We start from the raw sequence: 13,692 nt of genomic DNA, 5'->3' as shown, positions 1-13,692 counted from the left end.
GGGGGGGGCATGGTCGCATAGGATACTTATCCGTTGGTTCTGGCATTAATGTAATTAATGTTGACGAAGAAACGACACATCAACCTGGCTGTAAAGATGTGCACGACACCTTTCTAAGGAAGCATCATCCGACCCACTTTAGGAAGGCCTGGGTAAGGTGGGAGATGCCTTTCCTAACCCTAGCTTAGCCCATGAGGCGTAGCTGGCCTAGCAGTGGACCGGGCCGCCAAGGGACAGGAAAACACTTTGAAAGAGCTTGGATTCTAACCTTGTATCAGACCCGCGGACCAAGGGACATACTTAGGTAGAGAGTTTCTATGGAGCGAGGCCTCCCATAAGGTAATGGAGGCGTGCAATGGTCAAATAGGTCTAATGGATAAGCTACATAATTGTTCCATTGGCTGTCTTCCCCAGCAACATGCTCGATGTGATAGCATCGTCCTTTGTAACGATCAAGACTGGTAAGTCCATCAGTCCAAACAGTTGTCCATGTACGAGTAGAAGATTCGACAGCTACTGCAGCCCCTGCTTCTTCGGGCAGAACCCCTGGTTGAGGACTTGCTCAAAATGATGCAAAGAAATTAGTATCCATAGTTTTTCACTTTTGCCGATCGGTGCCAATCTTTCCTGTTATGAATTTCCAAGGCCGGGGAGAGATAATTTCGATGGATGTAATAAGTCTTGCTTGGGATGTTTAATGCTAGTGTGTGTGTATAGACACACACACACTAGATTACTGATGGCGCGCGTTGCCGCGCCTGTCTATTTTACAATAGAATAATTGAAACTTTCAGAATTATTAAGCATAAATGAGGTGTCAAAAGATGGTTATAATTTTTCATTTTTATCGATCGACGCCAGTCTTTCCTGTTGTGAATTTCCAAGACCGGGGAGAGAGAATTTCGATGGATATAATAGGTCTCGCTCGGGATGTTTAATGCTAGTGTGTGTGTGTGTGTGTATATATATATATATATATATATATATTGTAGACCTAATGAACTCAAGGGGTTGTACGGATGTTGCCATTTCGTTGAACTGATCGTTTTTATTAAAAGAGTAAATAAGAGCCCTCCTGCTCTCTCTCTCCCCGTCAACCGAGCTGCTCGCGGCGGATCCCTCCACCCGCGCGCCTCCCTCGAGGCAACCCAGACCCCACCCTAGGCGCGGCGATGGGCGCCGGGGCGCGAGGGCGGCCGTCGGCGGTGACATCTTCCACTAGGACGACAACGCGCCCAAGATCCCCTGCTGCTCCAACGCCTTCATGCTCGTACGGCCCCTCCCCCTCCCCCTCCCCGCCGGGTGGCCGGCGGAGCTCCGTTCTGGCCGGGCGTGCGACCCCGGAGCCTGAGGAGCCGTTGTCGTCCGTGCGTTCCAGCGGCAGTAGCCTGCCCGGCCGTTCTCCATGTCGTCAGGCGACTTGCTGGAGCTCGACGGCGAGTAGTGGTTTGGCGGCATGGTTGCCGATCGTACCACGAGAGCTTGGCGCAAGGGATGCTCGTCGAGCCGCCGAACGCTGGAGCGTGGCGAGAGGACAACGAGCACAGCGGCATGGCGGAGACGCGGACGCCGTGTGCAGCTAATCGTTCAGCTAAACAGAGCACAGCTGTACTGTACATAGTACTAGTTGTGTTCTTCCCAATTTGGGAAGAAACAGAGTAGGCAGTTTGTTCCTTAATTGTGTATATAGCAAGTTTCCGGTTTCTATTTTTGAGAGAAAGGGCTAGATTGCTTATTTGCATCCATCAATTAGTTGTCCACGAATCCAAATCCATTTACTGTTTTTTTAGTTAATCCATTTATACTGTTTAAAAGGGCCAGATTGCTTATTTGCTTATCCACGAAATCTCACAAAGAATTATCAAATGCGAAACTTTCAAAGAGGCCAAAGATTTCAGTTCAACGTCTACGCAAAGCTATTGAAAATGTGAAACTTAGCCCTGTTGAATGTTTTCCCAAAATTTTTTTTTTTTGCAACGATGTTTTGGACTTCTCGCGTTTTGCGACTTGAACTTTTACCATTTGAATTTCCATGGGTTTTTCTTTTGTTTGAGCTTTTCCCCAAACTTATCAGAGACGTCATGTTTGAACATACAACTTTTCTAATCGTGAACTTGTGTTTTTTTTTTCATTTATTAAGTTGCTTTTTTTCCTCCGAACTTTTACTGGTACAATTTTTTTTGCAAATTTATTGTCTCTTGAGTCAGAACTGATGCAATTTTTTTATTTAAAATTTATGGTACTTATGGTACTAGAGTTTGTACTTGTCAAAAAAAATCACTTGATGTTCTTTTAGTTTTAGTTTTTAATTTTCTTTTTCATCTTATCCTTACTGACGGTGACATCACCATCGCACCTTTATGGTTTATATAGTTGAACGGACTAACATTTTTACCATTCCCTTCTTTTAAAAACTTATGTTTTCTTCTCCAAACTTCCTACCTGACGAGAATCAGAACTTATTACGGCAATTATACGTCAACATTGTCGTAAACTTCTTGTTTTGCTCCAAGTCTGCATTTTCAGGAAAATAAATTGCTAATAGAATAGAGGTAGGATAAGTTTTCACATAATGGAGTCTACAAATAATTGACTGTTTGAAGTTTAATATTCATCATGGTAAGGATATTTCAAAACTACAGATTGCAAGGTTGTCGAGTCTGAAAGTGCGGAAACTGTAGCAGCATCAGAAGCTAGAAAATGCCTTATTATTGCACATGAAGATCTATGAATGCATAACGAAACATACATAAAAAAATGCTAATTTTCCTGCTGGCAACGACAAAGATTTTTTTTGGTCTAGGGCAAAGGCTGAACTAAAACATGGTCCACATGTTGATTAAGTGGGGTAAGCAGGATGTGCACATGTGGAATGTCAAGAAAGTAATTGGTTTGAATTACTATTTTGATCAGTATGGAAAAGTGCCCAAAGAACTTGCTATCCAAACACATGGTCATTTCCCATTGATCTCTTACCCGAACAGCTATGAGAAACACCAGAATGAAAAAATATGAGGGTAGCATTTGAAAACATGTTACCTCTCAAATAGCTAGAATCCACTACACTGAATGGAAGTGAAGCATGGTGAGAAAAATTAAACTAAGGTGATTCTCCACAATTGTGCTGCAGGATAGTGAGGCATGGCTATAGCGGCAGTTCTCATTCTTGCCCCGAACGTCCATGCAGAACTGCAGATTTAGCACAGAGTTGGAGTTATATGGTCTCTCAGCAGCAACTATGTCGCCTACCTTGATGCCCCTCCTCCCTGCAGTTCAACCAAGGTTACATCCAACACTAAACACTTCATAAAATAAGTAAATATCACTCATAAACTTAATTTGAAGGTCGTGATTTATAACAACTATTGCACGCATATGTGTAAAAAACTAACAAAAATGATTTTGGTTGCAGCAGATGAATAATAGGAGCCAGGCTTAAGAAATGTCAAGCAGAAAAATTGTGTCAAGAGTGAAACCTTGTGATTTCACTGTAGATGCTGAACCGTATCCATATGAATTGAGCAGTTGACCTTGTAATCCCCCAGAACTATTTGCCTACATTACACTTTTCCAAGATAAGGAAATCCCCATCGGCATAAAGCAGCACATAAATATATACCTGGAAGATAAGGCAGAGAAAAAAGGTTCAGTTGTGCAAAATCGACCTGGCCACTCTAAAATCCATCAGTGGGAGAGATAGACGAACTGCTGATCAAGAAAGAAAATCGTGTAGACCAAGACACGAGTAGAAAGATTAATCGTCCCAGCAGGCAGTAGTTGCTAAGCTGGCGTAGGAGTTCATTCAGATGTAGTGGGCGATAGGAACGACGATGTGCGGCGGCAGAGATCCTCACGGGTAGAGTACTGTGATATTGACTATTGAGAATAACCTTTGGCGCCGGCCGGTGGGCTGCAGCTTCGATCCTGAATGGCGGCAGATAGATGACATCGCGGGGATTATGCGTTGATCCCAGTAAACGATGGATGGTGTGGACAACCACCAAAAAGGGCGAGCCGCAGAAATCGTCGGAGCTTCTGGTAAAGGAGATCAAGCGAGGGGCGAGAGAATGGGAACAGATAAACGTATGGAGGCGGATAGTCAAGGAGAGCACGGTTGGTTGATCTTCCAGCGAAAAATAATTATCTCCATGGGCCCGCAGGTGGTGCGATGGGCCATTGGGAAAAAACTAAAGGACGCTATTATTATGGAGAATAAAGGAAGCGGCCCGATGAGAAACTGAAGGAACATATCCAGCCAAACGATGTGATGCCCATGTAGGGAAGGCAGGCAGGCACACACGATTGATGGTTGAGTGTGCGGGCGTGCAGGGTAAAAAAGATGACGTGCATGCATGCATGGCTGATAGTAGACCAACTTCTTAGGTATACTAGACCATTGATGGCGCGCGTTGCTGCGCCCCTCCATTTTTGCAATGTAATATTAGTTATAGATGTCCCCACAAAAAAGTTGGAAATAGATGCAAATTTGTGAAGGGGTTTTATTTTGTTTTTAAATTGGCATTACGTACTATATATTTTATAACAACAAATTCCACAAATTTAGTTTCCAATATTAAATTCTATGATCGATCAAATAGTTTTCTACAACTTATTTTCTGCTCAGTGCAATGATGCACACAGGTTCAGAATTAAGATAGTGCACCACTAAACTCCTACGGAACATAAAAAATTGATGATATTAAACTATAAAGTGTTATTCTTCGAGCCTTCGACAGACCACTGAATTCAGAGTATGCAATGAAATAAATAGTTTCAAACTCACGGGGAATTTTCTGCAGGCTTGAGACCATACTCATCACCATCAGCACACTGAATTGAAAATCCAGGGGATACTGATCTGAAAACATAGCACAAAATTAATTGTCTTCTTCAGTTTGAGAGGAATGCAAGATTAGTCGTCATCTATGAATTACAGCCATGGATTTTGAGTCGCTCGACTAGTCACGACTAGTCTATGAGTCGCAAAAATATGGTCGACTCAGCTTAGTGTCGACTCGCGACTCCTGAGTCGCGACTAGTCACAACGCAGGCTCGACTTCTTTCGACTCGCATGAGTCGCGACTCGAAAACCATGATTACAGCATGGGGAACAAGCCAATGCAATGCTCAGTCCAACTATGAGAACCCACAAGACAAATATGCATGAAGCAAAACTAACAATTACTATCCCCGGTCAAAAAGAAGTGCTATGTTTTTACTTGAATTTCTGCAAATTTGACCAGTCATTTTATTAAATCTACAAAACCTACTAAATTATACCATTATGTGCGTACTTTTGTAAAAATTATATTAATATAACTCCCACGGCGCAAATCTATACTCCCTTCGTCCCAAATTAACTGAACGTCTAACTTTGTAAGGCTAGAGAAAAATATATCAACATCTCGAACACCAAATTAGTATCATTAGATTCATCATGAAATATTAGGTATTAATAATATTTCTATCGAAGTACTAAGGATCAATGTTACATAAAACAGGAGGAACAATTGAAAAAGTAGTATGTGTACGTTTTTCAAACATTTCTTCAATCTATGGGAATAAGACTGCTAGGTGTAGTGCCTCCTTTACAATGGACCTGTTTCAAGTTACCATATATTTATTTCAAGGAAGTATAGCCTTGGCGCAGTGGTAAAGCTGTTGCCTTGTGACCATGAGGTCATGGGTTCAAGTCCTGGAAACAGCCTCTTACAGAAATGTAGGGAAAGGCTGCGTACTATAGACCCAAAGTGGTCGGACCCTTCCCTGGACCCTGCGCAAGCGGGAGCTACATGCACCAGGTTGCCCTTTAAGTATATATTTGTAAAGCTAAGAATGGACATCGGCTATTGTGAAAATGTCAGAATTATTGCTTTGTGATGTCTATGATTCTAAAAGACAAGTGGTTGTGTTATGTTATAACTGCAGACAAAAAATACTTACCATTTCAGGTCTAGTGGACACCTCAAGAACGATTATATTGTGAATCTTCTGTCCTTGAATTTTACTTTACTTTTTGGAAAAGATATATACTCCCCACACAGTTCAATGTGTATTCTCCCAAGATATAACCAAAAAAAGAGTACCAGAACATGAAGTCATTCTTGGATAGTGATATGTATATTCCCCTGGTAAACAATAAAAAACAACACTTTTCATATATGTTGCTGCTGCAGAAATTCTCTGTTTGAGCCAGTAGTTCTCTAAGTAGAAAGTGCTTTAGGTTTCAAGGTTGACATTCTTTGTGTGCTAGTTGCAAACTAACAAACACATCTTTGCTCTTTGGGGGATTCTTTGCTCACTGTCTTTGTTCAGAAATTCATGAGCTGCCTCTACTTGGACTTGAGCTCCTCTGATGGATTGAGGGATTCAGAAAGAAAGAAAATGAGAGGAGCAAGATCATTGTCAATGTGCCGATGCCATGGTGGCCTTTGATCCATCTTTTTGCACAGTTTGACTCGCAAGTGCAATAATAATTTGATGGCTAAAAGTTTCTGCAGAGAACAAAAAAACATGATCGATTAAGAAAATTCTCTTGTGTAAACAAACGTGATAATAGAATTGCAATCAATTTCATGATTGGTTGAAAAGATAAATAGTTACTCTGATATACAGTACATCACTTTGGCAGCTCGCATATTACATATGGAGTTGCAACAACTCAATCGTAAACAAAGAGCATGGCTTAATATATTCATATTCACTGATATGCTTAATACAAGGATAAAAAAATAGTAATCACACCAGAAATAAGTAAATCTATTTTTTGCTTTCAGCACCGTAGAGCAAAGTGGACAGGAGAATATGGTTCTTCAATGTTCCCTCTTTTCCCTGTATGCATTAGCTGGCGTGGATTCATGAGAAAAAAACTTGCATGCTAGACAACACGATTTTTGCGATCTAACTGAAACGTATATTATCAAGATGAGCGAACATGAACGAACCTGTCTAACAGCCAATCGAGCCCCTTGAAGGGTACATGCCCTGAGCCCCTCCCAACCGAGACTCCCCAACTGAAACTGCCCCGACGTCCGCGCGTACCTCCGGACAGGTCTGGAGCGTGGCGGATCTGGCTTCGGTGCGCCCAGGGACTCCAGAAAAAGAAATCGGATACATGCTTCTGGGTGTAGTGCGCCACCGATCTGGGGACGGAGCTCGTGGCCGCCCGTGAAAGAGATGATCCCTGTTGCGCGTTTGCGACGGAAGATACGAGAAGGAGGTTATCGGTGGCTAGATGGAGACGGAGGCGGCGTTCCGACGGGGCGGCCGAGGACTGCGTCGTGAGGAGGTGCGTGCCGAACGAAACAACGACGGCGGCGGCGCAACATGTGTTGTGGGTTCGGGCATGGGATTAGACATGAGAGATCGGGTGGAATAAGAGGAAACGTTACAACCGTCCATCCGAGATCGGACGTTTCTTAGTATAGGCAAACGAGTGGGCCTCGAATTGGTTTCAGGAGCAGCTGCCCATAGCAGTCAGCCCAGGAGCAGCCCACGCACGAGCGGACGTGTATCGGACGGCCATCAACGATCTAAGCCACGATCAAGCCACGAAATCCGGAATTTCCTATTTGCCGCATTTTGCGGCAAATAGTCTTTTTTTTTAGGCTAAAACACACGCTTTATTACTCAAGAATGTTCTGAGGAATACATCTCAAGTTTGGAGGTTGGAGCAGCCAAACATGACGACCAATAGACAGACTAAGCGCGTATTTAGCGAGGCTATGTGCCTCGATATTTGTGGTTCTACGTTCAAAAATAAAAGAACAAGATTGAAATTCAGACTCCATTTGCTTTATCTCCCGGATAATATGTGCATGTGTTCCTCCATTGCCTTCAGAAATATTGGAGACCACTTCCTTGCAGTCCGATGCGACCACCACTTGTGTTTGCATTAGATCAGATGCTAAAGCCAATGCCTCCCTGCACGCTAGGGCTTCAAGAGACGCCGGGTCGGAGACACCCTCAAAACATATAGCTGAAGCTCCCAAGTACGAGCCATCCATGGCTCGACAGATGACACCGACTGATCCGCGTCTTGCTGATTTGGTTGTAGACCCATCCACTTTGATCTTGCAGTGGCCTGGTGGCGGAGGAAGCCAGCGCTGAATCAACGTTGGAGCTCTCACCTGGTTCTGTTGCGTAGGCCTAGAGATTGATATCTCTGAGATGAAGCGATCAACAAAAAGATGCGTACCCGCTGGACTTTGAAATATATTTTCATGGATTGCCTTCCGACGAGCATGCCAAATAGCCCATAGACTGACTAGAGCTCTGATGAAATCTGACGACGATACTTTCTCCATTATAGTGAAGATCCATCTGCGTGCATCAGGTTCTGTTACCTCACTTAACGCCGACAGCAGATGCTCTTCCTCGAGCGCCCACACGCACCTCGACATGGTGCACTCCAACAACGAGTGACGCCACGAATCCTCATTGCCGCAAATTCTGCACCGGCTTGTCGTCGCCATTTGCCGGTGGTGGAGCAAGTCTGTAGAAGGTATAGACTGTTGTGCTAATCTCCAAAGAAACACTCGGATTTTTGAAGGAACCTGGATCTTCCAGAGTTGGCACCACGACTGTTCCTCTGATTTAGTATTCGACGAATCGCTCCGTCCTTCCAGCCAAACTTCCCTCCTGATTTTAGTTGTTACCAACATGCGGTAGGCTGATCTAACTGTAAATATACCCTTACGCTCATGGCTCCAAACCCAGAAATCATCAATAGATCTAGTGCACACCGGAATGGATAGTATAGCATCAGCGTCGAACTTGATAAAAATGCTTCGGACTAGTCCCCTATTCCAGTCGCCCACATTATGCAAAATGAGCTCGTTCACCATCTGTGGAGGATTCTGTATCAAACTTGTGATTGGCCTCATGTTATGCTCCCGGGGTAGCCAATTATCCCGCCATATGTTGGTAGTAACTCCATTACCAACTCTTCGGACTAGACCCTGAGATAAGACTCCCTTGCCTTCATATATCGCTCGCCACACTTGAGATGGCGAACTCCCCAACTCAGCTTGTAAAAAATCTGTGTTCGGAAAGTATTTTGCTTTCAAGATTCTTGCACTAAGGGAAGTGGGTTCCTGAAGAATACGCCAAGCCTGCCTCGCCAACAGAGCAAGGTTAAAATGTTCTATATCACGAAAACCCAAACCTCCCATGTATTTTGGTCTTGTCATGACTTCCCAAGACACCCAAGCAGCCTTTCTTTCCCCCTCCTTACTACCCCACCAAAATTTCCTGATGAGAGAATTTATGTGTTGGCAAAGACCTCTGGGAAGTAAAAAGCAGGACATTGAGTAAACAGGAATGGCCTGAGCCACACTTCTAATGAGCACCTCCTTTCCACCAGCAGATAATAATTTTTCCATCCACCCTTTCACTTTGCTCCAGACTCTGTCCCTCAGGTATTTGAAAGCCCCATTTTTTGAGCTTCCCACATCACTAGGCATACCCAAATACTTCTAGAAAGTGTTTCGTTTGGGACTTCCAGCACCTCTTTAATCTCATTCCTTAGAGTAGTAGGGCACCCCTTGCTGAAGAAGATAGATGATTTTGACCGATTTATTTTCTGCCCCGACGCTTTACAATATTTGTCCAAAACTGAGGATAACTCTCTAGCTCCATCACCATGTGCCTTGAAGAACAGCAGGCTGTCATCTGCAAAGAGTAAGTGGCTTACCGGCGGAGCCGTTTGGGCCACTTCAATACCACCGAGGTGCGATGACTCATTATTTTTTAGGAGGCACGAAAGGCCCTCCGCTGCCAGCAAGAACAGGTAAGGAGATATCGGGTCCCCCTGCCGGATACCTCGGGTAGGTTTAAAATTCTCAAGCTTATTACCATTCATCAACACCGAGAAATTAACTGAGCTTACCATACCCATGATCAAAGAGACCCAAGATGGTGCAAAACCCAGCTTGGTCATTATGGCTTGCAAATAATTCCATTCAACTCTATCGTAAGCCTTCATCATGTCTAATTTTAGTGCAGCAAATCTGTTTTTCTTTGCCTTGTTGCGCTTCATAAAATGTAGACACTCGTAAGCTGAGATTATATTGTCTGTAATAAGATGTCCGGGAACAAAGGCAGATTGCTCTTCTGATATAATGTCAGGTAAGATTAGCTTTAACCGATTTGAGACAACCTTGGAGGCTATCTTGTAGAGGACGTTGCACAGACTTATAGGACGGAACTGAGACAATGAGTTTGGATTAGCTACCTTTGGGATCAGCACTAAGACAGTCTCGTTGAGCACTTCCACGCTTTCCTCCCCTAGAAGGATTCTTAAGACAATATCTGTCACCTCGTTTCCAACAAGATCCCAATGCCTCTGGAAAAAAATGTGCAGGATATCCATCCGGCCCTGGTGCTTTGGTTGGAAACATTTGAAAAAGTGCCTTTTTAACCTCCTCAGGTGAATACGGAGCAAGGAGCTGCTGGTTCATACCTGGTGTTACTTTTGCTAGAACTGCATTAAGCACCTCATCCATTCCAGACGTGCCCTCTGCCGTAAACAAATTCTTGTAGAAGGAGGTCGCCAATTGCTCCATCTCGGCTGGATCATCTGTTACAGTACCATCGGCACGCATTAGTTCCTTTATTTTATTTTTACGCCGTCACATGCTAGCACGCTGTTGAAAAAACTTGGTGTTCCGATCTCCATCCGAAAGCCAATCAATACGTGATCTCTGCCGCTGCATGATCTCTTCCATGTGGTATAACTCAATGAGTTTATCACGTATTTTAGTCTCTGCATGCGATGGCATAGTTCTGGAGGGTGCATTCTGTAAAACGTCCAACTCCTTTTTCAGCTTCTTTATTTCTCGCCGTACGTTGCCGATGTGACGGGCTGACCAGGAGACCAGTGCACCGGATAAGTTACTCAGCTTTGTCGCTAGCTCGGTCGCTGACAGCACTACAGGTTCCGCGTCCCATCTCGATCCCAGAGAGTCTCTGAATTGCTCGTGTCTCTTCCAGAATATTTCATACCTGAACTGTCTCCTTCCCCTTTTCCCCCGAGACTCCGGAGTAAATTCCAGACAGATCGGAGCATGATCCGAAGATGCCGCCGTTAGATGTTGCAGATTTGCATTAGGAAACAGGTTCGTCCAGTCAGCATTTGCTAGAGCCCGATCAAGTCTCACTCTGCAATAGGCACCACCTGATATTTTCTTTTCAAAAGTCCAACTCCTGCCTGTGTACCCCAGATCAACCAGCCCACAAACATCAACTGTGTCCCTGAAACCTGCTATCTGCGCTGGGCGACGGGTGCCCGTTCCAATATGCTCTTCCGCGCGCAAGACCTCGTTAAAATCCCCAATGCATGTCCAAGGCAAAGTGCTCGTGGAAGCCAGTGATTTCAGAGTATTCCAGGTTTTATACCTTTCACCTGTTTGAGCCTCACCATAAACACACGTAAGTCTCCAGTCTGGAATATTTGCCATACTCACTTTTGCATCTAAGTGGTATTCCGAGTAGCCCAAAATTTCAAGATTTATTTCATTGTTCCAAAACATACCGATGCCACCACTACGCCCATTACTGCTAACTGCATAACCATTATCAAAACCTAACGTACTAGCTAGACCTTCTACCCGTGTTGCCGAGATTTGAGTTTCAACTACACATAACACGGTAGGGGCAAATTGCTTCGCTAGATCACGAAGCTCACGAACTGTCGCCGGCTTGCCCGCGCCGCGACAGTTCCAGCACAACACACTCATTGGCCCCGGCGGCGCTCCGTATTGGAGCCCGCCAAAGATGCTTCAGAACTCTTGCAAGAAGTTGAAGTTGTTGCTGTAGAAACTTTTTCAGATGTTGTTCGGATCCTCTTTGGGTCTTGCTTTGACGTGGGACTAGGAGGGATTTGTGCCGGGGGCAAAGCCAGAAGATTGCTTGGTAGCTGAGCTTGTGGTGCTGCACGTATTATGTCTGTTGTATTGGTTGCTGCAGGGACCGTCAACTCTCCTCTTTCTGATGCACGCTTCCTATTGCCGTCTGCCTCTGTCATAGTAGCATCAACATCATCTACTTCTGGATCATAGACATCCTCCTTGCCATGCGCGCTTCCGCGCCCGGAACCACGCCCAGAGCGGCCTCCTCCACGTCCTTGACCTCTGCCCCTACCTCGTCCACCAGCCGGACCAGGTCCAGCTCCACGAAACCATGTAGCTCTGAGGTCTTTGAAGACCAGAGCTTTTGGAGGGTGAACACCGTCCCCACACTCCTTGAACAGATGACCCAGATGGCCACAGACCGCGCACCAATCCGGCAACCTCTCATACTTAACCCTAAAAATCTCCCTCTTCTGTCTTACGACGAGCGACACCGCATTTTTTAGAGGCTTTGTAACATCAATCTTTACTCGAACCCGGTAAAAATTACCTTCAAAATCATGCGACTTTGGCTCAGCATATATAAACTCGCCCACTGTTGCAGATAACGCCTTGATCTTGGGAAAGAAGCCGTCAGGCAGATCATGAATCTGCATCCAAATATCTATCTTGTTCAGAACAATTGAGGACGGTCTTGTATATCCATCGTATGGGGCTATAACCACCGCCTTGCCCTTGGATGTCCATGGTCCCTCCTCCATGACCCGTTCCCAGTCTCCGAGACATGAGAACTTTAGCGTGTACAGATTATCCTCAAGCGGACGGATTTTTACTTCCTGAGCTAGATCCCAAGCGACCCTCAAGTTGCGATAGAACCAGTACTGGCTGTATGACTTATCTGTATGAACCCGAGCGATCGCCATCCACCGCGTTTCTTCTGTTACCAATTCAGCGTCATCAACGATCACATCCTGCAAGTCATCCTCCTTCAAACCTAATTCTTCCATCATGGCCTCCAGCTCGGCTGTCGCCGTACCCGAGCCTGAAGCCGCATCCTCCATCAGATCTCTTGCCCGAGATTCGACGTTCCCCGGGCGGTAGCTACCCTAGTCGTTCCCCAGCACCCGATGCACCAACCAGAACCCAGGGCTCCAGCGGCGATGAGGCGCGACGGAGGGAAAACAGGGGAGAAAAACTCTACGGGGTGCTATCGCTTGCGGCAAGTAGTCGGCGCGACGCACAGGGCGCAGCTCACCCTGGGCCGGCCCATTTGAGTGGTTTCGCTTCGCGATATTAAAAAACCGCAAAAATGGTCGCTATAGGGGATCAAACAGACGACCTCTTGTATATATACGCGCCACGGTAGCCACCGCGCCTAGCTCCTGGATGTGTAAGTAAAATAATGCTAAGTTTAAAGAAGTAAAAGACCACAACAAACTTAAAACCAGTTTACGTTAATTCAAAAAACTTTTATTCCTTCTACTGGTTCTTTCTCGTTTTTCTTCACAGTCTTATTCTGTTCTTTCCTTTTTTTCACTTTTTTTTTATTTTTTTTTACTTTTTAATTATTTCTTTTTTCTTTTTAAGCTTTTCAAAAATGTTCTTTTTCATATTTCTGAAATAGTGTTCACATTTTCAAAATTTTGTTCACAATTTCAAAAAATGTTCCTGATTTTTTTGTTTGTTTGTTTTCTTTCTTTTCCATTTCTTTTTCTTCTCTTTTTTAAAAAGAAATTCAAAATATTCAAATTTTGTTGGTATTTCATAAAATTTTCAGTTTCAAAAAAATGTTCTCCAATTCAAAATTTGTTCCCGTAACAAAAAAATTCAAAACTTTCGAAAT

The 13,692-nt window shown here is 44.4% G+C and overlaps 1 protein-coding gene across 2 annotated transcripts in view; it reads right to left on the bottom strand.

Moving 5' to 3' along the window:
- LOC119275737 overlaps positions 1-7,354 on the bottom strand; it is an 11,209-nt gene extending 3,855 nt beyond the window's left edge. Inside the window, exons 1-5 of one of the 2 annotated variants that reach the window (XM_037556639.1) lie at positions 6,945-7,354; positions 5,944-6,494; positions 4,784-4,858; positions 3,477-3,619; positions 3,040-3,266 (exon numbers count right to left, since the gene is read on the bottom strand). The gene's annotated coding sequence lies outside the window, so the exon portion shown is untranslated. The other variant, XM_037556640.1, reaches the window with a different exon arrangement.
- Between the last annotated feature and the right edge of the window lie 6,338 nt (positions 7,355-13,692).

This window comes from Triticum dicoccoides, chromosome 3B (genome assembly GCF_002162155.2).
Source record: "Triticum dicoccoides isolate Atlit2015 ecotype Zavitan chromosome 3B, WEW_v2.0, whole genome shotgun sequence".
Lineage (NCBI taxonomy): Eukaryota > Viridiplantae > Streptophyta > Magnoliopsida > Poales > Poaceae > Triticum > Triticum dicoccoides.
Note: the sequence above shows the minus strand (reverse complement) of the source record. Positions and strands in the feature narration are given on the sequence as shown.